The sequence below is a fragment of the Peromyscus maniculatus genome, chromosome 23 (genome assembly GCF_049852395.1).
Source record: "Peromyscus maniculatus bairdii isolate BWxNUB_F1_BW_parent chromosome 23, HU_Pman_BW_mat_3.1, whole genome shotgun sequence".
NCBI lineage: Eukaryota > Metazoa > Chordata > Mammalia > Rodentia > Cricetidae > Peromyscus > Peromyscus maniculatus.
In genome coordinates, this window is record NC_134874.1 from 4,722,476 (window position 1) to 4,747,387 (window position 24,912).

The 24,912-nt window shown below is 52.2% G+C and overlaps 1 pseudogene; it reads right to left on the reverse strand.

Moving 5' to 3' along the window:
• Window positions 1-23,259: 23,259 nt before the first annotated feature.
• Window positions 23,260-23,687, reverse strand: LOC102912418 (large ribosomal subunit protein eL22 pseudogene; annotated as a pseudogene).
• Between the last annotated feature and the right edge of the window lie 1,225 nt (window positions 23,688-24,912).

The window sequence follows — 24,912 nt, forward strand, 5'->3', positions numbered from 1 at the left end:
CTAGTCAGGTAAGACATGATAGGCAGTCAAGAAGAGACCAGCATCGTTGAGGTGAAGTCTTCTGGGAAGGGTTTCCTCAGGGTCAGCACACAGAAGCTGTGTTCCAGAGGCAGCCAAGGTTACTCCTCATGCTGGCAGCTGGACTTGGTAGTGTAAGAGTCACCCAGGTGTTACTGGTTTTGGAAGCATGAAGGGGTCATGGAGAGCAGCTGAGGCTTGGCACTGTGTGGCGGGGCTGGAGTCCCTGAAGAGAGCCCAGGGGAGGCCATTGATGAAAGTGCAGCCCAGTTGCGGCAGAGACCCCGGCGTTTTGGAGACGCCAGTACCGTGGACGACCACCAAGAACAGCAGCTGTGGAGTGGAGCCAGGGCCTAGAAGACAAGCTGTGTGTGCTGCAGAGGGCAGAGCCAGAGAAGTGACCCAGGCCCCTTGGAGGAGCCCAGAAGATGGTGAGTGAATCCTAGATACTACTGAATACTGAGTTTTTTACAAAGTTGGAGTTTGGTTTTGCTTTGTTCAGATTATGACTGGTTCTTTCCTCTTAAAATGAGAAAATATTTAATTTACTTTTGATGTTACAGGAGCCCACAGTTGGGAGGGTTTGTAAAAGACTTTGGCCTTTTAAAGAGACTGAATTTATTTATTTATTTATTTATTTATTTATTTATTTATTTATATTTTTATTTATTAATTTTTTTAGACAGGGTTTCTCTGTGTAACAACAGCCCTGGCTGTCCTGGAACTTGCTCTGAAAGACCATGCTAGCCTCAAACTCATTGAGAACTGCCTGCCCCTGCCTCCCCAGTGCTGGAATTAAAGGCATGTGCCACCATTACCCGGCAAAAGACTGAATTTTTAAGTGTTTGAATTTTCAAAGACCGTGGGACTTTAAAAATTGATATTAATGTGTCATCTTGGGGATGAACAAGAAAGGAAAGGCTGTGGCTTTACAGTGACATGTTTGTGTGTCAAGCTGACAAGGAGTCAATTATGCTGGCTAGTTTTATGTCAACTTGACACAAGCTAGAGTTATATGAAAGGAGGGAACCTCAACTGAGAAAATGCTTCCATAATATCTGACTGTGGGCAAACCTGTAGGGCATTTTCTTAATCAGTTACTGAATGGAGGAGATCCCAGCCCATGGTGTGTGGTGCCATCCTCGGGTCCTGGATTCTATAAGAAAGCAGGTTGAGTAAGCCATGGGGAGCAAGCCAGTAAGCAGCACCCTTCCATGGCCTCTGCATCAGCTCCTGCCTCCAGGTTCCTGCCCTGCTTGAGTTCCTGTCCTGGCTTCCTTGGATGATGATGCACAGTGATGTGGAAGTGTAAGCCAGATAAACCCTTTCCTCCCCAGGGTGTTTTGGTCATGGTGCTTCATCACAGCGATAGAAACCCTAAGACAGGCACAGCCCTTGCCGGTCAGGGAGATATCATCCAATTGGGAAGACAGTGCCTATGTCAAGAGTAACAAGAATCCAGGGGCAGCATCAGGTGTGTGCATGCCACAGGGTACGAGCAGGAAGGACTTCCAATCCTGAGGAGGGGGACAGGACATGGGGCTCTTGGGAAGAGATGTGCTGTAGCAATCAGTGTAGTTCTGATGACAGAGGTGATAACCACGGGTGACCACTGCAATTCAGCCATACTGTTCAGTTTAGCAGAGGGAAATGACAGGGCTCAGCGGGACAAAGCTACTGGCCAGCTGGTCCAGGGACACAAGCCCAGGCCCTGGGATCCCAGAGAGGTCGCTGTCTCTTGGCCCTGGCCTGCCTCAGCCTCTCAGGATTGCGTGGACTCGGAGCTCAGAGGCGAGTGGGACACAGCTGTACCCCCCAAACTCACAGAGCTGGGTAAGCAAATAGTGGTGTGACGGAGCTGTGAGTTCTGACTTCCCAGGGAGAGCCCCAGAGAGAAGAGAGGGGTGCATTCCTCACCCTGAAGTGGTTACAGGATGCGGAGGGTGGCTGGGAGAGGGCATCTTGAAGAATATGGCATCTGAATGCTTTTGTTTTAAGACGGGTCTCAGTAGCCCAGGCTAGCTTCAGGCTCAGTGTCTAACTAATGATGACCTTAAACCCCTGACCCTCTTGTCTCTATTTCCCACATGCTGGGATGACAGGCACTCACCAGCAGGCCTGGTTTACGTGCTGCTGGGGATTGAACCCACAGTTTCATGCATGTCAGACAGATACTCTCCCAATTGACCTACCAGCCCCTGGGTGAAGGAGGGCATGCCAGGCAGCAGAGGCCCCCTGGGCAGGCCGTCCGGCACACAGCAGTCCTGTATTCATAGGGAGCTTGCAGTTGAGTGTGTAGAGGAGGATCTGGACCCACACTAAGCAAGAGGCAGGGCCCTGGGGAGCCTGTGTGAGTGATGGGATGGGAGGGCAGGTCACAGTCTCAGGAAGTTCTCTGGTGTAAAGAGATGTGAAGAGGTGAGGTGGTTCTCCAGGGCAATGGGTGTTGAAGTCACAAGTACTGGAGGGGACACTAGGGGGAACACCCCGGGGTGTCATAGTTGCTAAAGGGGCCTCTCAGCTTTGGGGTTCCAATGTCTGCCCTGTCCACAGAGCGTATATATTGGCTCTCAACACTTCTCTTGCCCAGGGCTGTTTGGCAAACAAACCCTGTGTGTCACAGAAAAGGGCCACCTGGCAGAACTTCTCGCAGTCTGGAGGCTGGCCGCCCTCCCTCCCGATGCCAGTGGCTCCCTTCTTGCTGTTGGCCTCCAGCGGCAGCTGTGGCCCCTGGGTCTTCCCTGTGCAGCAGAACGCCACATCATCCCAGCATCTTGGGGTCCTTTCTCAGTGCACTAGCCCCCGGGGCAGAACACACCCCAGACCTTATCTAACCTGGACACATCTGCAAAGACTTCAGTTCCTTGATCAGCCCACACCACAGGGCCCCAGGGGCCAAACCCATCCGTCCCTTTTGGAAGGACACAGTTCCTTCTCATCCTGGCACTTTATTACCTTCAGATCTCAACCTGAAATCTACAGGTTGTCTGAACTTCTGTCCTCAGACATGTCAGCACTCCACATAAGGAGAGACCCCACGCCCAGGTACCTCTCCTTATGACCTCAGATCGTTTGACCCAGAGCGGCAGCCGGAGCCCACGCTGGGGTAAGGCAGGTCTCCTGGGCACGCCTCTCCCTGGGGCTGTGCTCAGGAAGAAGCACGCTGATGTCAGCACATGCCTGCCACCTTCCTTCCCGGCAGATCTCAACTGTCAGGGAGACTGTCACTCCTAGCTCTCGTCCCAGATTTTATTGGCAGCTCCATTGTCAACCCCCAAAATCTTTTTCTCTCAGTTGGCATTTTCATCAGGCGAGTCTGGGTGGGAAGAGGAAGCTGCCTTTTGGAAATCAGTGGTGCCGGTGCCCCTGGCCTGGGGTCAACAGAGATGGAGGATCCCACATGGCATCCCTGTCCCCAGGAGCAAAGGGGAGCAAAAGGTGTGGGGTGGGGTGTGCCCTGGGGAGGTCCAGAACCCACAGACGGCCACGCTCTCCTTCAGCCCTCCTCGTTGATATGTAGGAGGCAAGGGGATGGGGTGAGAACATAGGGCATGGCATCAGACCCACCCAGGGGTAGTTCTCAGCTTGGTGATGGGCACCTCAGGGCAGATCTTTCCCCTGTGGTACCTCAACATACCCATCTACCAAGAGGGAGCAACCAGTACTCCTATTGGCTGAGGCCAAATCTAGGCCAAGCGCTGTCACCCTGTTCAGGTCCCGAACCCGGGAAGGCTGGTACCATCACGCTCAGTATCTTAGTGATGGGGCCATTGAGGCTCAGAAAAGCCCAGTCAGCATCCTGGTCAGGTGACCAGAGAAGAGACAATAACTGGGTTTGCACTCGGGCCGTGACATTCCTGGGTGGTCGGAAGCCTGCCCTGTAGGGTCCGTAGGAAGAGTGAAGGTAATAAAGTGTCAGCACATACCAGACACACATGAAGAAAAGCCGTCGCTGGGGTGAGCAGGATGGAGCCAGGCTCCTTGGTAGCCACTCTGTGCTGAGGACCCAGTGGCAATCACTGGGTAGGGTTACAGGATGGCACAGGGGTGCCCTCGGGCATGAGGTGAGGTTGGGTTGCTCCAAGGCTGAGGAACCCCCTTAGGGGTTGAGTCCTTCTCCATAGTGGGACCCCAGCTGTGTGATGGGAAAACAAAGACCCAGGCTGTGGCTGGTTCAGGGCCACCTAGGCAGGGGCCGGTGCTGAGAGCCCGAATTTTACAGTGGCTACTTACTGAGTCCAAGTTTCATGATCTGTACAGTAGGGAAATCAGAAATTCCTCTCCTGGGGTCAAGAGGTTGCCCTGCCTGAGGAGAAAACCAGGCGGTACCTCGGCATCTAGAAAGTTCCTACAGGGCTCAGACTCCAAACCCCTCTGTGGTACAGACGAAGAAACCGAGGCCCTGGGATGAGAAGGAAGGAGGAATTCCTGCCCCAGCCTCCGGACTCCTGGCCCAGCATCCTCCACCGAGGCCTCTGCCACCTCCCCATCCCCGTCCTCCGTCCCCCGTCCTCGTCCCCCGTCCCCCGTCCCCCCATCCTCCGTCCTCCGTGCCCCCGTCCTCCGTCCCCTGTCCCCGTCCTCCGTCCTCCATCCCCCGTCCCCCGTCCTCCGTCCCCCGTCCCCCGTCCCCCCCGTCCCCCGTCCCCCCATCCCCCGTCCTCCTGCGCCCCTGACCCCCGTGGCTTCCAGAGCCTGGGCCCTAGGCCTGCCGCGAGGAACGCCACTCTTCCTCTCCCTGGCACACTGAAGGTTTTGAAAGTTAAAGTGTTACCGTCGGCTTTGTTGTTGCCTAACTACGACAGACAAATTGAGAACGAGTTGTCAAAATGTCAACGCACAACAAATCAACATGCGAAACGAGTCCCGGCGCTCCGCGGTGTATAATTAAACAAAAAATCCCTTTTAGAAATTTCAGCGAGCGTCGGTTCCACTTTATATTTGTCTGTGTGATTAATAAAGGCAGCTAATTTTCAGACTTTAAAAACAGCTAGAAAATAGCTCCTAATTACATATTAGGTTCCTGGCGGCCCCCGCTGTGCTCTGCCGGCATTGGTGGGCCGAAGAATTTGGCAGGGACTTAATTGCATTCTGAGCGTCATCTAATTTTAGTTAAATGTAATGTAATCAGCAGCAGATGTCTGAAATAAAATATGAATTATGAATATGATGAAATTTCATTCTTGAATAAAAAAGTAATTTGCTATTTAGTTCATTAACGTCTTCGAGGTTTATTAGAGCAGGTAGATGGGGCCCGGCATGGATTAAATCGGGGACACCCCCACCCCGGGACAGGAAACTTCATCTGGACACACCCAGTCGTCATGAGTGAGTGTGGGACCTTGAGTTCACACCCTGGTGAGTCAGGGTTTAGGGGCAAGGGGAAACCTCCAGTGTCTCTCAGTCCTATGACACCCCAGTACCCCACTCTCCCTTCTCCTGAGATGGACACAGTGGAAGGCCACCTCCAGGTGCCACCACATGGGGCTTGGTGACAACGTGGAGCCGGGATCAGCGTCTCAGTCTCTGCCCGAGGGAGGATCCAGGCTCTGCCTCTCACTGAGGTCCGTGTGATTGTGAGCCAGGACCTCAGGTTACCTTCCCATAAAATGGGATCATCGCAGCGTCTACTGGACATTGCAAAGGCATCCAGCGAGTAGCAAAGTCTGGTGTCACCTGCCCTCGGAGCTGTTTGTGGTAGGCAGGGCAGTGGTAAAACATGGCTGTTATTTAAATACCTGCTTTGTTTGTTTGTGGGACAGCCCGTGACTTGGGGACTGCAAATTCTGTATTGTCTTCCACCCAAGGCCCAGAGAAGCTAAAGAACCCACCTACAGGTACACAGCTGGACACTGTCAAGATCGGGGTTTGGTCCCTATACAGTTTGCCCCAGAGCTTCCTGCCACAGCCAGAGGGGTGCCCCAGGAGCTGAGTCGACAGGGAGAGGGCTAAGGATTCCAGACAGGCTCCTCTGGGTGAGGCAGAGGTGAGACACAGATGGGTGGGAAGGCTGGGCCGAGGGTGGAGCCTGCCTCCTGAAGCTGCTTGGGGCAGGTTGGGGGACACAGCTGCCTTTCCCTGCTCTGTTCACACCAACCAATAATTCCCTGCAATTATCTGGAAGAGATTAATTAGCAAAGTGCACCATATTGACTCAAGGTTGGCCTCAGCGATCGATAACTTGGGAGAGTCTGGGGGGGGGTTGGGGGGGGAGAAGGAAGCAGCAGAATTGGAAAAGGGGGGAGGCGGCTCCACTCCAGACCGCTAAGCCTGGTATGCTGTGGTCTTGCTCACAGGGGTCTTATACACGAACACCCTATCCCGAGGGCAGCTCCCTGGGTCCCAGGCTAGGAACCCTCCTACATTCGCAGCCTGGGACCCAGGGAGCGAATGTAGGAGACTCCTGGCTTCGCCCGGCTACCGGGTAGCTCTGAGCACATCTCTTGACTCAGTTTCCTCATATGTAAAATGGGTAGGCAGCTCTAAGCATCTTAGGGCCCCTCACCCCCGATTCCCAAGCCTCACCCAGAGACACCCGAATTCCTGCCAAGCGGGACCCTGTGAATGATTGATTGGATTGGTTGGTTTTGGCTGGGAGACAGGCTCTGACTGTAGCCCAGGCTGGCTTGAAATGCTGAAACTCACTGTCCTTCCGCTCCCCAGTGCTCTGACAGGAGAGCAGGCTCCTTGGGCACGTTGGGTCCCGGGGTGTCACCGTCATGGAAGAAGCCGGAGCCAGGTCTGGAGGGGCAGACACAAAGCTGCCAAAGCTAGCAGGAGCCAGAGCCACCAGGGTGGCAGTGCCAGGGAGCTGTGGTCTCAAAGGACACAGCGACTGCCAGGAACACTACACGGAGACAGTGGATGTGGCAGAGTGGGGCGGGGGTACCCCAACCCCCTCCTCGTACCCCTAGCCTCCCGTCAGATAACCTGCCTGGAGCCACCACGAAGGTCAGCCTCCTGGGGTCCAGGGCTGCCGGGGAGAAGAGAATGGGCAGGCGGGGTGGTAAGAAGAAACCACCACAGACCGGGACTGCAGGGGCACAGGTGTGTGATCCCTGTGCTGTGCAGTGGGCAGGAGGATCATGGGTTTGAGGCTAGCCTGGGCTACATAGTAAGGCCTTGTCTCAAAAAAAAAAAAAAAAACAAAAACAAAAAAAAAACAAAACAAACAAAAAAAAAACCACAGAACCTAGCCAGGTAGTGGTGGTGCACGCCTTTAATCCCAGCACTCGGGAGGCAGAGGCAGATGGATCTCTGTGAGTTCGAGGCCAGCCTGGTCTACAGAGCGAGATCCAGGAAAGGCACAAACCTACACAGAGAAACCATGCCTCAAAAAAACCAAAACCAACCAACCAACCAAACAAACAAAAAACCAGAACCTAAAGTAATCAGAAAAACCTTCAAATCCCCTGTTGGCAAGAATTGAGGCATTTTTGTGGGTGAGGCTTCTGAGTGGGCACCGGGTCCTAAACAGGTCCAGGCCTCACTCTGTGTTGCTGACACTTGGGTCTCTCCAAACAGGCACCCGAGTACCAACCCCAAGTGGGTGGCTTGCTCCAGCCCCAGGCCGAGTAGCCCTGGCTCTGAGATTAAACCAGGCTACCTCAGGCTACCCCAGTGAAATACTGAGCACAGTAGGTCTGTGCACAGTGCCGACTCTGCCCTGGCCAAACTTCCTTAGCCTCTGTCACATGACCCGTCCATCTGGCAGTCATGGGCCCTTGTCACAGTCAAGGACTAAATTGTGGAGGAAATTATCTAAGCATCTTTGGGCTGGAAGGATGAGGGAGCTGCAAGGCAGAGCTGGACCCCGGGCCTGTGAGGGAGGGTTCCAGTCTCTTGAAGCTTTAGGCCAGGAAGTATTCACAGGATGGGGTTTCAGGGTTCCCAGTATCTCTCAGCTGCTCCCAGCAGGGAACCCTCCTACATTCGCAGCCTGGGACCCAGGGAGCTGCCCTCGGGATGGGGTGTTCGTGTATAAGACCCCTGTGAGCAAGACCACAGCATACAAGCAGCCCTCGGCCCAGGTCATGGGGAAGACACGGAGGGGTCTAGGAAGGTGGACTTCCTGAGTCTCTGGCCCTCATCTCTCCTCCCAGGAACACTCCATCCAACCTCACACTCCCACCAGAGCCAGAGGGTGCCTGCCGGGCACCCCTCGGCCACTGCTAGGCCCGGGTCAGCTGCCTGTCCCTGCTCTATTCATCAAGGGCATGACAGCTAAAATTCATTTGAAGATGAAGAAAGTGCCTGCTAATCCGTTCTGCAAGACATTGATAGACTCGCTGCTCAGGGAAACTCGCACAGCAGTAATGAAATTAGGACTAAAACTGCTGGCGGACCACAGGTAATTGCCCTTGTCTGTCACGAGGAATAACATCTCCCAAATCCAACACAATGATTGTTCCACTTGCAGGGATTTCTGTTTTAAAAGAATAAAAGAAAAGCCAGAGAGGCGAGGCCCATGCAGGGATCTGGAGGAGCCATTGCCTGGACAGCTGCCCCGGGGTGAGGCAAATGCCTGGCTGCTAACCATTGTACCACCCAGCCTGAGCTGGAGGTACTCAGCGGAGGGAGGAGGCCTGGTGACAGTCCCCAGGGAGCCTGCCCAGGGCTCCACCCCTGCCTCAGTCTTGACTGCCCCTAGGATTCTGCCCCTCCCCCTACCAGTGGTGGTCTTGGGTAGAAAATGGGGAGCAGAGAAGTCTGGGGGGGGGGAGGTCAGGGTTGCAGCTTTGACAGCCCTGGGTTTTGACAGGACTGACTCTGAATGCGGGGACTGCGGGGCTCATGTGGGAGTGACATTAGCTTGTTATTGAGACATCACTTCTCCATACGATGGAAGGGACTGGGTGGGGGGGGGGGCAGGGTTGACTTACGTCTCCCTGAGTCTCGCCCTGGAAGCGCATAGGGACCATATGTTTCCCAGGCTGTGGGCATGATGCAAGTATCCGTCTGTGCTCTAGCACATGCGTCCTGGAGTGCTCGATGTCCGCGGACACTTGAATGTCAGAATGAGAGCATTTCACGGGTTAGCTGAGGAGGTGCAGGTATGATGTCAGGGAACAGCTGAATGTCAGCATCAGGCTGTGCATGGAAAGCTTCCATGTACCCGGATAGGGAGCGAGAAAGTCAGTATCACGGGCTGCTAGAGCGTAATTCAGAGGCTAAAAGGAACAACTTCTTCCTCCTCCTCCTCTTCTTTTTCTTCCTCTTCTTCTCCTCATTCTCCTTCTCCTCCTCTTCTCCATCTCCTCCTCCTCCTCCTTCCTCCTTCTCTTCCTTTTTAACATACAATACAAATGCTTTGTTTACCAGTAGCAGCCCTATGGGCCAAGTGGTGGGGATCCAGGACCAAGCAGGAAGCTCAGTGCAGCCTCTGAGTCTCTCTTTCTGACTCTAGTGTGGCGAACACATCACCCTCTCCCATGGGGTCTTTCGCATTGTGGATGATGGTTCAGATAGTGTCGTCCATGAATTCCATCACACTCATGTGCACTGTCCCTACAAACCGTCCTACCCAGCACTTTGGCTATCCTGGCCAGAGCAGAAACTCCCATGAACGTCTGGCCTGCTCACCAAGGGGCCATTAGTGTCGTGAATCAGCCCTGCCATATATGGGGGTCTTCATTCCTTTCCACCAACAGGGGGCTGTTGAGGGCTTAGTATACCCCAAAACAGGGTGTTTGCAAGGGGGCCAGGCTGCAAGGAAGATAACAGAGTGAACTTTCTGGCAGTTTGTTGTATCAGGAAAAGGAGACTCCCACTGAGGGAAGGATTCAGCGAGAAGTTGGCTTCTGGAACAGCATCTCAAAGAAATGGAAGTATTTTTCTTAGCAGCCTCAGCAAGTGCTGGGTCTGGGGTTGGAGACATTTGTCCTGAAGTGAGGAGGAAGCCCAAGTAGGTACCAGACATAATGTAGCTTCTGATGAGGTAGGGGCAATTTACGAAGGTCCCTTTATCCATCTAAGTTCATTTACCTTTCCTCACACCCCAACTTTCTGGAAGGCTCAGGATGGATCAGTGGGTCTCGAAGTGGATCCGCACACCTCCAGGGTCCCAGTTCCTTCTGTGTGTCTGTGGGGTTAAAGCTGCTTTTGTAATCCTGCAAAGGTATTAGCTGGCCTTCCCATGTTTGATGTTCGCATCGGTGGTGGGAAAGTGGTTGACAGGCAACCCAGCTGGCCTCAGGAAGCCGGGGGTTGTGGACCACAGAGCACTTGAAGGTCGAGAGACATTAGAATTGAGAGTTTGGAGCCAGCCTGGACGACATAGCAAAACCCGTCTCAGTGGGACACGTTATCCTGCCGGCTTGATGGCAGGAGCTGAGTAACAGAGAAGTCACAGGAATCATGTCTTCCATCCTGGTTGTCCCAGCTGGTTTTATGTCAACTTGACACAAGCTAGAGTCATCTGAGAGGATGGAACCTCCATTGAGAAAATGCCCCCATAAAATCCAGCTGTAAGGCATTTTCTTAATTAGTGATTGATAAGGGAGGGCCCAGGCCATGATGGGTGGGGCCATCCCTGGGCTGCTGGTCCTGGGTTCTGTAAGAAAGCAGGCTGAGCAAGCCATGGGGAGCAAGCCAGTAAGCAGCACCCTCCATGGCCTCTGCATCAGCTCCTGCCTCCAGGTTCCTGTCTGGTGTGAGTTCCTGTTCTGACTTCCTGAATGATGAATTCCGAGGAGGAAGTGTGAGCCAAATTAACCCTTTCCTCCCCAACTTGCTTTTGATCATGGTGTTTCATCTCAGCCATAGAAACCCAAACTCAGACACTAGTCGCCGAAGGAGGCCCCTGGTTGGTGAGAAGTGACCAGTTATACATTTTAAAAATCGGTGCTTCTGGGTGAAGAGCTTTCCAATAATTCCTTGTAGGGGAACGGAAATCCCACTCTGCTGGAGAAAAGGAATGAGCTGCTGAGGCGCCCCAGCCACGGGGCCTTTTTTGCCTGAGACGCCATGGACACACAGAACAACAAACCACCTAGCCTCTCACTCACCGCTGAGTTTCAGGCTATTATTTCCCTCCCCCAAAAAATGAACAAAGTTGCCAGCGACAGCATTGGACTTTCACACCAAATCAGAATCTTGGAGAACTTGTATCTGCCATGGCAGGCTTAGCATTCCTACTCACTTTCCTAAAGATGTAGGCGGCGATGTTAGTGAACGTGGCTTCTTAAAACCATTATATTGTGGGCTGGAGAGATGGCTCAGTGGTTAAGAACACTTGCTGCTCTTCCAAAGGTCCTGAGTTCAATTCCCAGCAACCACATGGTGGCTCACAACCATCTGTAATGAGATCTGGTGCCCTCTTCTGGTGTGCAGGAATACATGCAGACAAAACACTGTATACATAATAAATAAATAAATAAATAAATCTTAAAAAAAAAAAAAAACATTATATTGTGGCCTTGGAAGGCAGCTCAGGGCGCTTGTCACTGAGCCGGGTGGCCTGGGTTTGATTCCCAGCACCCACGTAGTAGAAAGAGAGAAATGACGCCCACAGGTTGTCCTCTGACCTCCACATGCCCCCTCCATAAATGAAATGTAACTTAAATTTTAAAAACATTACCTGGGGAAGTAGATCAACATATGGGAGAGCCATAGGCTTCAGTAAACCCATGTCGTCGTCGTCCCCCCCCCCCATGACCAATGTGACTGTTCCGTTCTATATGCAAAACAGATCCAAGGGTTTGAACTGAGCAAGAGGCAGAGGTGAGGAATGTGGCTGCAGATGTCCCCAGCCGTTAAGGAGCGGTGGTTTCTGACCTTTGGGTTTAGTGCCATCGAACCCGGTGTCCCTCCTCTTCAGGCTGCGTACCTGGCTCTGGCCTGGTCTCTTCCCGTCCTCCAGCCACATCAGAGCATCTCTCAGCTCCAGTGGACAGCAGATGCAAGAGTCCAGCTGCATTCCTTCAAACCAGTCGCTAAAGAGAGAGACAGAGTGTAAACCCTTTGAGTGACCCCATCTTGCAGGGGCAGAAATGGGGCTGGGCCTCAGATCGGACTCCTCTCGAATCAGAAGGGTGGTTGTGTCTCCTACCCAGACATCGGGAGGCAGGTTGTTTGGGAAGCAAGCACAAAGCCGTCCCCTGACCTCTTTGGCCCTGGGTGGATGGGGGCCCGATCCGGACAAGGAGCAGTCCCTGGGCCTGGCGGGAGATGACCAGGGCAGTTGGCAGTAATGGATTTCAGGGCAAGCGGGTGGCGGGCCGGGTGAAAGAGTTCGCTGGCCCCAGCCCCATAATGCCTCCCGCACCAGGTCTGGCACGGGTAATTTACTGCTGCCGACAATAACATATTTCACTTCCCGTCGCCCCAATGGAGATTAGTTGTGTTTGAAAGTGGCTGAGTACACAGTCAATTCCGCTTAAACGTTTACACTCAGCCGAGCACAGATAATGCCCCCTCTGAACATGTGTCCAGCCTCCCGCAGCTCGGGGTGGGGCTGGCAGAGCGGGTAGGGGAGTCCCCACCCCAGGAAGATGCTGCAGCTGCTACCAGCAGACACACAGCAGTGAGGAGGGAAGGGACTGGGGCCTGGAGGCTGGGCAGGGAGCTGTGGCCTCCTTTACCCTTTAGATTGCATTTTTAAAAACCACTCAGCAGACACTTCCCTGAGACTGGCCCTGGGTGTCTGTGTCATCTTTGGATGCAGAGGGAGTTAAAAGCTAAGACTGCTTTGTTTTAAAAGGTTTATTTTATTTTTAAGCCCCCCTCCCCTGTGTGTGTGTGTGTGTGTGTGTGTGTGTGTGTGTGTGTGTGAGAGAGAGAGAGAGAGAGAGAGAGAGAGAGAGAGAGAGAGAGCGAGAGAGAGAGCTAGCTAGCTCACACAGGAGCATATGTGCTCCGACAGGTAGCTTCAGAGACCAGAATTGTAGGAGCCCCCAGAGCTAGAGTTATGGGTGGTCGGTGGTCCTGAGCTGCCTGACCTGGGTACTGGGGACTGAACTCAGGTCCCTGCAAGAGCAGTCTGTGCTCTTAATGCTGATCTGTCTCTCCAGTCCATTGTTTCTTTTCTTTTTCTTTTTCTCTTTTTGAGGGGGGACTCTTGAGACAGCGTCTCTCTGTGTAGCCCTGGCTGTCCTGGAACTGGCTCTGTAGACCAGGCTGGCCTTGAACTCACAAAGATCCACCTGCCTCTACCTCCTGAATGCTGGGAATTAAAGATGTGTGCACCACCACTGCCTAGCTGTTTTTCGTTTATGAGACAAGGTCTTGTTGCATGGCTCAGGCTAGCCTTGAACTCAGAATCTCCTCCTTCACCCTCTAAGTACAGGATTTATGGGTGAGCGGCAACATGTCTGCCTCCGAGGTTGTGTTTGATCTGAGATACCCAGGAGACAGATTTCGTTTCCAGCCTTCAGAAGAAAAGGACCAAAGGCTGAGGGAGGTTGAGGAACTTTCTCAAGGTTAACACAGCTGGTACCAGATGGAGCCAGAATTTGAACCTAGGGCTGACAAGATGGTCGAGTCTCAGGTGGTTCCTGGTGGCTTTGATTCTGCAGCCTTGTGCCCTGGGCTGAGCTGGGTCATAGGTTCAGTTCAGCCATGGCCCCTGGTTCCTAGACAATCTCTAAACCTACATGCCCCAGGCTTTCATGTTCAGTGAATCACCAGCTCACATCACGGGTCCTACAGCAGGGCCAGGATGCTGTAGCCTCAGGCCTGGACCTTCTCTTGCCCCTGACCAGTGGGGAGGAGTGGCTGGAGGTTACAATGTCCCAGACTTTCTTCTCCAGCCTGCCCTTGGTACTCAAAGGCTAAGGACCAGGGTGTAATCAGCCTACCTCCTAACCCCGGCTTCTCCTCCTGCTACCAGCAATGTCTGGGACTGGAAGGGCCTAATGCACACTCATGGGGACACCAGACCACTAGGGTCCACATTCACCCCTCAGAAGACCATCCTCGGACCCATTTGTTGCATCCACAGTAGATCTGTTCCTGGGAGAAGGCACCTTGGGTGGACTTCAAAAAGGGCCCTCCAGACCTTGAGTGGCCAGAAAACACGTTTCTAACCCCCCCACCTCCTGAGTGTGGTCAGTATTACACAGGCTTCTGGGCCCCTCTGAGCCTCCACTTATAGGAAGGGACTCAAAGAGACCTCTAAGATAAATCCAGCCCTGGTACAAGGTGTGCGGCCTTGGGCCACCTCCCTCAGGGGACTCCCCTTCTGTGCCATCCCCCCACTCCTGAAGTCCTCAAGGGCTTCCTGGCCTTGGAGACCTTGCCAGTCCCTCTATCCAGGGCCTATGGTGGAAACCCAGAGGCCTCTCTCAGTCACAGGATGAATGAGGGATTTCCAGGGACCACTGAGCACCCACACCATGCCCACCTGGGCTAGGCTCTGCACGCATGCCACCCAGCTGAAGCCTTCGGGACCCTGGTGGCAGTCACTCCTGCTCCCTCCCTTGGGAAAACTCCCAGGCCCAGCAGCGAGGAGACGTGAGGAGACACACCCAAAGGAGAACATACCGGGATCCAGCCCACATCTGGAGCCCTAAGGAAGGTCCCAGGCCCCAACTCTCGGCCCATGGACTGAGAGGGCATGCGTATGACCTTGGGCATGGGTGTGTAGGTAGGGTACCTTTCACTATGTGGGATGGGGACTCTGAGATGGCATGCCCATGGGTGCTACAGGACAGTGCCCGCTAGTCACACAGTATCTACATCCAGAGGACACCGGCGGGTGACCCTGGGGTCTGTGTGACGCAGGGCCAGTGGGGCACTGCCACTTGACCACAGAAAGTGGAGAGAACAGTTTGGCTGTGTGGACGCCACCGAAACAACCAGCGTCCTTGAGACACATTTATTTCACCTGGTACAGGACTCATCTGTGACATCTGAAAGGGACCTGACTATCCAGGTCTCTGAACAGGAACACTCCGTAGGACGCAGAGTGTGTGACATGTCCCCATGAACTTACAACTTACACAATGTAACACTGTTCACCAGAATCTGCAGATGAGTGGCGTGCGTGCGTGTGTGTGTGTGTGCGTGTGCGTGCATGCGTGCATGCGTGCGTGTGTGTGTGTGTGTGTGTGTGTGTGTGTGTGCGTGTGTGTCACTGTATCTGTTTCTGTAAAGGGTACCATTTGCTAGTCTTCAAGACACCATCAGGATGGCCCCTGCATGTCTGTGCAGCACAATTTGTTTCCATGACACCGTTATGACTTCTGTGTGGGTATGTGTGTGTGTGTGTGGGTGTGTGTGGCACCATTTATCAGTCTCCATGACATCTGGTGACCCATACGCTTCTCTGTCTCCGTGACCCTGTCCGGGTAGCCTGTGCATGGCTTTGTAACACTGTTGCTATGTACCCGTGACACCATCCAGTGACCTTATGTGCCTAAGTGGACCTCTTCCTTTGTGGACTCTAACTGAGGACCCCAGGCTGGACCCTGAGTCCTCACAGAGGTTAGTGACCACTGCCTTCCCCCTTGAATCTCTGTCCAGGTTCCGAGATAGTCCCTGAAGAGAGGAAGCCACCAGAGGTAGCGTGCCTGGCGACGCAGCGGGGTGGGCACTCTGAGCGGGTGACCCCGCCGTCTCTTTCCTACTCTCTCCCTGCAGGGCAGCACCAGGGTCCTCTATCCTGGACTGGACCCCTTCCCTGCCACTCCTGAACCCGATGTCTCTCTGGGGTTCCCTCAGCCTTCTTTGTGTCCCTTGACTGCAGTCCTGCAATGGGTGCTTCCAGCCCTGGGGATCCCGTCCAGCCCAGCTAAGCTCACACCCCAGGTCCAGTCACCCTCAGATCAGGGCCCCATCCCCAGGGTATCCATAATGTAGAGCCCAGTGTCTTGAACTGTGGGCTGTGAGCCAATGCAGAGTTATATAACTGGATATGGGGGGGCGCGGGGGGGGGGGGGGCGGGTTCCTGGACATTCAGCAACAGTCAAAGGGTTTTGAACACACAACGCCGAAAACGGAGTTTAAAGTCAAACGCATAATGAGTCCTAGGCGCTCCTGGCAGCCCTTGCCAATGCATGAGGTCACACAGTTCTGAGCACCAGACTTGTACCCTCAGTACTGGGCATGCCCTCACCCCAGCCAGCCAGCCCAAGGGATGCTGCCGAAAACGCCTCAGGGCAAGGAGACGGCAAAGTGCCAGCCCTGAAAGTTCCAGAAGCTGAGTCTGGATCCCCAGCAACCAAAAGAAAGCCGGGCGCGACAGCTGTGCTCCCAATTCCAGCTTGGGGACGTGGAGACGGGAGGAGCTCAGAGACTCACCTCAGGGTCTGTGAGAGACTCTGGCTGATAATAATATGGTGGCACACACCTTTAATCCCAGCACTCGGGAGGCAGAGGCAGGCGGATCTCTGTGAGTTCAAGGCCAGCCTGGTCTACAGAATGAGATCCAGGACAAGCACCAAAACTACACAGAGAAACCCTGTCTCGGAAATAATAATAATAATAATAGTAATAATAATAATAATAATAATAATAATAATAATAATAATAATAAGTAGGAGCTGGAGAGAAGGCTCAGCAGGTGAGGGCACTTTGTGCCAAGCCTGATGACCGGAGCCCAGTCCTCGGGATTCACACAGTGGAAGGAGAGAGCCGATGGCATCAAGTTGTCCTGTGACCTCCACAGGTGTGCCACGGCATGTGTACATGTGCACACACAATACAAATGAAAAAGACTGTTTTTTTTAAAGTGGGGGGTAGGCATAGTAGTACACATCTTTAACCCCAGCACTTGGGAGGTAGAGGCAGGTGGCTCTCTATGAATTCTGGGCCAGCCTGGGCTACTTAGCAAGTTATGGGCCAGCCAGGGCTTTGTTTTTTAAGACCCTGTCTCAAAAAAACAAAAAGATGGAGAATGATAGAGGAAGACACTCCACAACAGCCTCCATCTTACACACACACACACACACACACACACACACACACACCAGCCTCCATCATCACTCATCTGGAACCCTTGAACACACCCACAACCCACCTTACCTCAGATTCCAGATTATTGCATTTTGTGAATTAGATGTTTAAATCTTATGCCCTTATAGAAACAGAATGGTTTAATTGCAGAAAGCAAACTTTTCCCCATGGTCATCCCTCGGCATCATAAGTGTCAGAGTGTCTTAGGCTGAATCGTGTTTAAATATTTCATTTTTAAATTCGCTGTTTGTAGCCAAATGCGGTGTCTGGGCCTGCAATCCCAGCACCGGGGTGGAGGGGACAGGGGGACCGGGATTCAAGGTCATCCTCAGTCACACAGGTAATTGAAGGTTGGAGGTCTCGAGTCACCTGAGACCTTCTCTCAAAAACACCATAAAACAAAGCTTCAGGTGTCGGGTGATTCACACCCTTAATCCCTGAATTTGGGCATCTGAGGCAGGAGGATCACCACAAGTTTGAGATCAGTCTGGACTACACAGTGAGTTCTAGGTCAAGCTAAATTATATAGTAAATTCTAGACCAGTGAGGACAATAGCAAGACCCTGTCTTTAAAAGAAAAAAAAAATTAAATAAAATTTCTTTTAAACCATTTACTTGGTTTTAAAAAATCATTAAAAAAATTCAATAAATTTTGGTTTGGGATTAAGACAGAACTGACAATTTCTGAAATGAAGCCAAACTCTGAAAAATGTTGAATCTGACTCTAAAGCGTCTCACAGTAGAGGGCAATTAACAGAAGCCCTCAACGGGTCAGTGTCTGGAAAACTAGACTGTGGTGTGCTCTGGAGCACCACACACGTCCCTCGACGCTCAGATAGCTCTGGGAGTGGAGAGAGGGAAATATTATGAGTCAGACAGGGTGGATGACTCCAAGGAGCCAGTGTTCCGGACACAACCAGACACATGCACGTGTGGACTCAGAGAGACTAGGACGACATGCACAGGACCCGTGCACGTGCAAACCTCACAAAATCCCCGTGTGGAAGAGGCGGGGTGGGCGTGAAGTCCCGCCCCTAGCTGAGGAGCCGTTAGCGTTTGGCTGCTTCAGGGAGAAGGAGGTCTAATGATGTGAAAGCTGATACATCCACCGCACTCCAGGGCGGGCCCCAGGTCCAAGAGCAGTTGCTCAATACGGCTGGACTCAGTGGGGTTTTGGTTTGGTTTTGTTTTTTCCGAGACAGGTTTTCTCTGGGTAGCTCTGGCTGTCCTAGAACTCACTCTGTAGACCAGGCTGGCCTCAGACTCAGAGATCCACCTGCCTCTACTTCCTGAGTGCTGGGATCAAAGGTGTGTATCACCGGCACCTGGTTCAATGGTGTTTTTTGATTTTGTTTTTGTTTTTAAGAGAGAGAGTGCAAGTTTGCTTTATTCTTTAATGAAATGATAACTTTTATCAGGATGCTGAAAATTTTTTAAAAATAAATGTCATCGTTTCTCATCAGCAAATATTTGATGTACCTACAGACCTGGGGTTGGGTGAGAGTTTCTTGGGCAAAGACGAATCTCAAGCCCCAAAAAAGGTTAGGAAGCCCCGTTCTAGAGGACTGAGAATCCGGGAGCGGCTCTGGGAGCCTGGCTAAGGACTCCTTGTCACGTGACCTTAGAAATGGTGCTTGTCTTCTCTGAGTAGAGGCAGGACACGGCCAAGGAAGGGGTGTTGGCATCTTGTCGCGGCACCCGGGACAGTTGTGACCGCTCTGCCGTGGCACCAAGCTCTTCAAAGCTCCTGGGGCTGCGGCGCCACCGTGACTGTAACATGGCGGCAGCTGCCATCTCTAGGCACGGCTCGGAGCTGAGCGCTCTGTGTGACGCTGTTCCTGGGGACAGGCCCTACTTTGTTTCTCTCCTTCACAGATGAGGAAATAGCTCCCGGTGGGGAGTTCGGGGGTGAGGGGGGCACTCAGCAGACAGCGAGAGAGCTTGGCCCAATCCCACACTCAGGGTGATCTCCACGTGCCACACCCTCATCATCAGGAAGGCCGAGGCGTGGCAGGAATCACCCCTGTTACAGATGGGGAAACTGAGGCTCCAAGAGGGGGAATGGGGGACTCCCAAACCAGTGTTCTTACCCACTTGATCCTGAATCTCCCTCTATCTTGAATGCAAACCACCATGACTGGGGTTATGGGTGGTCTAGGCAGGCAGAGAGAGAGCAAGCCCTCTGGGGACAAAGGGCCCCTGTAGCCACACAATGGTGACAAGCAAAGCTGGATGACAGTCACTAGGGCCTCAGGAGAAGCTTGAAGTCTGCCTGCTGCTGCTTCCACACAATAGGAAGCCTGTACGACCCAGGGGCCACAATGGGCCCCTGTGCTGGGTGCTGTCCATTTCCTACCCCACGCTGGAGAAGAGATGGCCTAGCAGCTGATGCCTGGTCTAGGAGCCAGGGAATGAGATTTGGGGAACAAACTTGGGGCTGGGACATAAGCTGCTCACTCACCTACGTGGTATTATTTAGAAGGTCCTTCTTTCCTGGCCCAAACCCCTCACCATCAGTGGCCTGTGGCTATGTCTCAATTAAGCATGCAACTAATTGTCCATTGTCTGGCCTTTGGGCAAGCAATCTAAATTCTCAGAGCCTAAGGTTTTTTTTCCATCTGTAAAATGGGCACGCTAGATCTTACCTGACAAGTGTCTCATGAGAATCTGATGGGGGAGGTGCATGGGTTCGCTTACAGGAATGACTGAAGTCTTATTGGCTCCCTGTTGTTGGGTGTTTTTTGTTTGTTTGTTTGTTTTTTACTCTTTGGGCTCTTTGCTCCTTGGTGGGCCTGCCACCCAGATCCCAAATAAATCACATGGAGACTCATTATTACTTATAAATGCCTGACCTTAGCTTGGCTTGTTGCTAGCTAGTCTTTCTAAACTTAAATTATCCTGTCTATCTTTTGCCTCTGGGCTTTTATCTCTCTCTGTTTCTGTATACCTTTTGTTACTCCTTACTCAGTGGCTGGCCCCTGGGTCCTCCTCCTTCTTCTTTTCTTGCTCCTTCTCCTTAATCTCCTCTTCCCAGATTTTTCCTCCTATTTATTCTCTCTGCCTGCCAGCTCCGCCTATCTATCCTTTCTCTGCCCGGCTCTCAGCCATTCAGCTCTTTATTCAACCAATCAGGTGTTTTAGACAGGCAAAGTAACACAGCTTCACAGAGTTAAACAAATGCAGCATAAAAGAATGCAACACATCGTTGCATCATTAAACAAATGTTCCACAGCATAAACAAATGTAACACACCTTCAACTAAGATTCTACAACAGCTCCCTTTCAGGGTGCATAGGTGGATAAGTAGGTGGGTGGGTGACGGATGGGTGAATGGATGGATGGTCAGGCAGTGAATGGACGCATGGCAGGTGGGTGGATGGTGGGTAGCCAATGGAATGGATGGGTGTTAGCAGCTGAGGTCTGGGTAGCCAATGGAATGGATGGATGTTAGCAGCTGAGGTCTGGGTAGCCAATGGAATGGATGGATGTTGGCAGCTAAGGTCTGGGTAGCCAATGGAGGAGAAATGAGAGATCAGATGGTGGAGGTCGGGGAGGTTGCCCAGGGTGAGGTAATGTGAGGTGAGCAGGCAAAGGTGTGGCTGAGATTCTTGAAGACGGGCAGTGGACATCTCTTAGGTCTGAGCCCCTAGTCCTAGGCTGGGCCTCCACTCAGAGCAAAGACTCTGAGCTCCTTGGAGTAATGCCCAGGTGTGCTGCCCCAGAGTGAGAGGGGGCACCGAGTCTGCATCCCTTGTCTCTGCCAACCATGGCCCTGGGTTTCTATCTCCACCAGGCCCCTCCTTAGGGCTGGAGAAACGTTTCACAATTTAAAGACAGTGAACAAGAGACTCTCAGACCATAGCTACCATGCTTAGTGGAATTACCAAAAAGTGCTTTCTAATTAAAAACAAGAAGTTGGGGACAGGTTCATATCCATAATTCAGAGCCCTGCTGCTGTAACCACCCATGGTTTCATTGCCCTCGGGGTGGGTCTCCCTGATCTGTGTTGTTAAAATCCAGCAGGGAAGGGGGGCCTTTCCAGGTGCAACCATTAACACTTACCATCTTGACTCTCATTCCCCTGACATGGCAAGTTTAGAGGCTTTAAAATACAGCTTAGTCCAGGCGGTGGTGGCACACACCTGTAATCCCCAGCACTTAGGAGGCAGAGGCAGGCGGATCTCTGTGAGTTCGAGGACAGCCTGGTCTACAAAGCGAGTTCCAGGACAGCCAGGTCTGTTACACAGTGAGACCCTGTCTCAAAAAACAAACAAACAACCCCCCCCAAAAAAAAACAACTTAAAATATTCCTAAGATGCCTGTTACAATCTAGTCTCGCCTCTTTTGCTGCTGTGGGTAGCAGTTACAGTGTGTAATAGAGGCGCTGGGCATGTGGTAAGGTGGTGGTGGAGGCTGGATCATGGGTCCTCAGTTTGGGGTCCTAGATACGCTCCTACAATTTTCAGAGTCCATCATTTCGGGTAAATCAAGGCAGAAGCTCAAGCAGCCACAGTCTAGATTGAAGAGAGAGTAAAGTCACCCTTGCTGCTGGCTTGCTCTCAGGTAGCTGCCTTCTCCCCTCTTATAGTGTTCAGGGACTCCTGGCTAGGGAATGGTGCCACCCACAGTGGGCTGGGCCTTTCTACATCAGTTAGACAATGTCCACCGGGCATGCCCACAGGCCAACCTGATCTAGACAATTCCTCACGAAGACTCTCTTCCCTGCCAGGCATGTTGGCACACACTGCCGCCAACTCTTGCATCCTCAGCTGTTGGCATCCTGGAAGTCAGAGCATTTCTTGCTTTCCGCTATGTCCCCAGCAGTGGTACAGAGCCTGGACCACTGTAGGTAGACTCTGAGCAAAGGGACTGGGCATGAGCGTGGAGTGATGAAGAGCACTCAGAGCTATTCCTCAAGGTTCTCTGTGGTAGGTAGGTTCATTATTGCTTCCTTACTAGGCCACATAGCCTACCTGGCTTCGATGGGGCCATTTGAGACCTGGGATTACCCCAGGTAGGCTGCAGGGTGTGAAGTAGAGACTGGGCAGGGAACTACCTACCCAAATATTCTGGGATGTGCTGGATAGTTTCATGTCAACTTGACACAAGCTAAAGTCATCAGAGAGGAGGGACCCCTAATTTAAAAAAATGCTTCTGCAAGATGGGGCTGTAGGCAAGCCTGTAGGACATTTTCTTAATTAGTGATTGATGGGGGAGGGCCCAGCCCACTGTGGGTGGAGTCATCTCTGGGCTGGTGGTCCTGGATTCTATAAGAAAGCAGGCTGAGCAAGCCACGGGGAGCAAGCCAGTAAGCAGTAGCCCTGCATGGTCTCTACATCAGCGAGTTAGTATTCCTGTGATAGACCTGACCACGCTGCTTTGGGGAGGATCGTGGAAGGACTTTGCAACTGTGTTAGAAAAGCCACTGAGTGCTGAGAGCTCAGTGAGCTGTTCTGAGGAGCTTGGAAGATAAGAATGTTGAGAGCAGTGCGGATGATGGAGGCCTGGCTTGTGATGTTTCAGAGGGAAGCAAAGACTCTACTGGACCATTTGTGTGAAGAATCTGTGATTCTGGTCAGCTGGGGCTAAAGAATCAGCTGTGATTAACAGGAGACCAGAACCACTAAAGTGAAACCTTTGCTTTGCTGGGCCAGTGGATGCTACTCAGCTGGGGCTGAAGAATCAGCAGTGATTAAGAAGAGACCAGCATCCCTGAGGGGAAGTCTTCTGGGAAGGGTTTCCTCGGGGTCAGCACACTGAAGCTGTGTTCAGAGGCAGCCAAGGTTGCACCTCTTGCTGGCAGCTGAACTTGGTCATGTAAGAGTCACCCAGGTGGTGCTGGTTTTGAAGACCTGAAGGGGTCATGGAGAACAGCTGAGGCTTGGCACTGTGTGATGGGGCTGGAGTCCCTGAAGAGAGCCCAGGGGAGGCTATTGGTGAAAGTGCAGCCCCGTTGCGGCAGAGACCCTGGCGTTTTGGAGACGCCGTGGGATGACCACCAAGAACAGCAGCTGTGGAGTGGAGCCAGGGCCTAGAAGACAAGCTGTGCGTGCTGCAGAGGGCGGAGCCGGAGAAGTGACCCAGGCACTTGGGAGGAGCCCAGAAGATGGTGAGTGAATCCCAGATACTACTGAACATTGAGGTTTTTTCACAGTTGGAGTTTGGTTTTGCTTTGTTCAGACTGTGACTGTGCCCTGGTTCTTCCCTTTCCAAGTAAGACAGGAGCCTGAGATGAGAGACTTTGGATTTTAAAAGACCCTGGGTTTCTTGTTTAAGAGGCTGCATTTTTGAAGTGTTTGAATCTGTAAGACTGTGATAGGTTTTTTGGTCCTAAATTTTATTTATGAATTAATAAAAAGCATTCCAGACCAATGTGTCTCTACCCTCCTCCTCCTCTTGGTCCTGGTTAATCTGGAAGTAATGCAGCCAGCTCGTAGCTCTCTTTGCTGTTGGCAACAACACGTGACCAGTCTCGGAGACTGTTCTTCTTCAAATATTGTTTTGGTGAGATATTTCAAATACCTTTTGGAGAAAGGCACCTCGGAGCTGACGGTGATCTTGCTCTTGCTCCATTCGACGGTCACAACCCCGCCATCAAGATTCCCAGTTTTCCTGCCATTCACCTTGATTCTCTCCTGGAGGAACTGCTCGAAATGGGCAGCAGCCATGATTCCATCTTCTACAGGGTGGGTGCAGTCAAGGACAAACTTCAAAACCTGCTTCTTCTTTTTTTTTTTTTGGTCCCCCTTTGCCACAAGCTTTTTCACGGGAGCCATGGCGGCAGAGAGGACTGTGACACTTCTAAGTTGAAAATATTTTATATTGTGATGTCAGTATTAATGTGTAATCTTGGATGAACAACAAAGGAAAGGTTGTGGCCTCACAGTGATGTGTCTGTGTCACATTGACAAGGGGTCAGCTGGGTTGGATAGTTTTATATCAACTTGACACAAGCTAGAGTCATTTGAGAGGAGGGGACCTTAACTGAGAAAATGCCTCCATAACATGGGCTTGTAGGCAGGCCTATAGGATCATTAATTAGTGATCAGTGGAGGAGGGCCCAGCCCATTGTGGGTGGAGCCATCCCTGAGCTAGAGGGCCTGGGTTCTATACGAAAGTAGGCTGGCTAGGTGGCGGGGCGCATGCCTTTAATCCCAGCACTCAGGAGGCAGAGCCAGGCGGATCTCTGTGAGTTCGAGGCCAAGCTGGTCTACAGAGTGAGTTCCAGGACAGGCACCAAAACTACACAGAGAAACCCTGTCTCAAAAAAACCAAACCAAAACACACACACACATACAGAGAGAGAGAGAGAGAGAGAGAGAGAGAGAGAGGAGAGAGAGAGAGAGAGAGAGAGAGAGAGAGAGAGAAGCAGGCTGAGCAGGCCATGAGGAGCAAGCCAGTAAGCAGCACCCCTCCATGGCCTCTGCATCAGCTCCTGCCTCCAGGTTCCTGCCCTGTTTGAGTTCCTGTCCTGACTTCATTCCATGATGAACAGTGATGTGGAAGTGTAAGCTGAATAAATCCTTCCCTCCCCAGCTGGTTTTGGTCGTGGTGTGTCATCACAGTGATCGTAACCCTGACTAAGATACGGGATTTACTTTTGTGGAATGAGTTTTCTCTTTCTACCTTTGTGGGGATTCTAGGGATGAAGTCAGGCCACCTGGCTTTTATGACAAGCACCTTTACCTACCGAGCCATCTAGAGGTCGCCCCACCCCGACCCCGTGTTGGCCGTGGCTTTATTAAGACATTCACACACCATAGAGTACACACCAGTAAACGATAGCGCCAGTCTTCATGAAAATCAGGGTTTTGTGAGGGGATATATTCTTGGTTCGTGTGTCTGTTTGGTTTGGTTTTGACAAGGTCTCACTATGTATCCTTGCCTGGCCTGGAACTTGCTATGTAGACTAGGCTGGCCTTAAACTCACAGGGATCCACCTGCTTCAGTCTCCTGGGTACTGGGATTAAAGGTGTAATCAGGAGGCAGAGGCAGGCCAGT